Source organism: Galeopterus variegatus, unplaced genomic scaffold (genome assembly GCF_000696425.1).
Source record: "Galeopterus variegatus unplaced genomic scaffold, G_variegatus-3.0.2 Scaffold121, whole genome shotgun sequence".
NCBI lineage: Eukaryota > Metazoa > Chordata > Mammalia > Dermoptera > Cynocephalidae > Galeopterus > Galeopterus variegatus.
This window is the reverse complement of record NW_007726232.1, coordinates 754,101-756,066: the sequence shown is the minus strand read 5'-3', so window position 1 is coordinate 756,066 and position 1,966 is coordinate 754,101. Positions and strand designations below refer to the sequence as shown.

The following is a 1,966-nucleotide window of genomic DNA, read 5'->3' as shown; positions in this document are numbered from 1 at the left end:
GTAACATTATTGCTAAAAGGATCATGATTTCTAAATTGTACCATTTTATGAATAGTACATTACTGACCAAACTCAGTGGAGATTCTAAATGTCCTGAATGTTTTCCTCTCTGTCCTTAGAAACGCAGTAGGAACCATGGACATGGGTTAGAATTCATTTGAACATGGGCTTCTTTTAATCCATAGCAATGTTGAGAAGTTGGATTTGTTCCTGGTTTCGTAACTCCTCAATATGCCATGGAAACAATGAGATGTCCTTCAGAGCGATTGGATGATTTCATGTGACAAAGCATGTGCTTATGTTCCATGATGTGTCCAAACTGCAAAAATTCTTTTAATGCCATCGGAATTCCTCAGATGACAAGTTTCAATTAGGTGTCCCCTGTCAAGTTGTACACATCCTGTAACTTGTCCTGGCACCCAGGAGCTCACGTGAATGATATTATGCCAAGATGTTCAATAATGTTTCACCCTGCCCCAGAATTTCTGTTGATCTTGAGTATGTTCTTAGGTTTTGTGGAAAATGTTTTTTCCCCATTCCCATAAAACATTTCTCTAATTACAAATAAAAATTTTTCTATAACAGGAGTTATAATTCAAGTATATCTGGACAAACTTTTGTTATAATTTGAGAAGTTGTAGTTTGAAAATGACACTTGATTTCTTAAATATATCATGCTAACTCGAAGGCAAGAATATTTTCCCCCTCAAGATTGATTATTGTTTGCCACAAAAGTTTAAGGTGAGATTTTTTAACGGTCCATTTAAAGACAGAGATATTCTACCTAATTTGAATTTCTAGTTATCTTCCTTACATTTAAACTTGATGTTTGTGTTTCTAGTTTCTATGCTATGTGCCTTATCTTTTGTTTCTTTTTCATTTTTCATAAAATGGTTTGATAGCTTAGGTTTATAAAATTCCAGGTGCTTTGGGCAAATCTCTTTGTCTGCTGGGTTAAATTATCCAATGTTAATTTTTCTCCTTGTAAAAAATATTTCTTATACCAAATTCATTCACTAATTTGATAATCAACCTTCAATTAAAGACTGGGTATTTGAAGTTTCCAGTTATTTCCTCTCTACCAACAGTGAACATTCTTCCTGGATGCTTGTTTAGTTTGGGGAACTTTTTCTTCTGCTTAAGCGCCTGAGATACGAGAGGATTCTTAATTTATTTCAAGATTGGTATTAATAGGTTTCTTGTGAGATTCTAGGCACAGGCTCTTTTACAGTTGTGAAAAAATGGGCCAGAGGTTTCCCTATTAATCTTAAAAAGAGAACATTGAAGATTTTTTAACCACAATGGCATGACTTGTAGTACTCATTTAATACCTTTGGAATGTGGTGTTAGTAAATTACCTAGAACAAAAAGAGGTGAGTGAGAATTTTGAAAAGAAGATTGCTCACCCCTCACCAACATGTGTAAGTATTCCAAGCACAGATTATTTTAGGGGAGGCTGCTTCATCCTAATAGACTTTTTTTTATTGTTCTTTTTAAAACTTAAATCATGTGAAAAGTAGCTAACGTTTATTGATTACACACTATAGTCTTTTTATGTGTATTATCTAATTGAATTTGCATAGTTACCATTCAGGTAGATGCTCCCATTATGCCCATTTTATGGATGAGGAAACTGAGGCACAGAGGAGTTACATAACTTGCCTGCACAGCTCTAGAGCCCATCCCCTTAACCATATGCATTATGGCTTTTCTATACATCCCTCCTCACTATACATCTTTCCTTACATAACATGAAATATGTCCTACATTTCTGAACCTCTGGAAAAGGCCAGATGTCAGGTCTTACAAGGATTCTTACATGGATAACTCACACAAACAAAAAATGGACCAGCAAATAAAGTAGAAGAGAGTTGTAGTTTTTTCTGGTTGTTTTTTTTTTTGTCTTTTTTTTTGTCTTCTTCCGTGTCCGGCAACGGATCGCAACCCTCAGTGTTGCCCCCGTACC

The 1,966-nt window shown here is 35.1% G+C and overlaps 1 protein-coding gene across 1 annotated transcript in view; it reads left to right on the top strand.

The window, feature by feature from the left end:
* The window catches only part of KIAA1549L (KIAA1549-like ortholog), a 113,799-nt gene that overhangs the window by 73,328 nt on the left and 38,505 nt on the right, over positions 1 to 1,966 (top strand). The gene's annotated exons all lie outside the window — the stretch shown is intronic.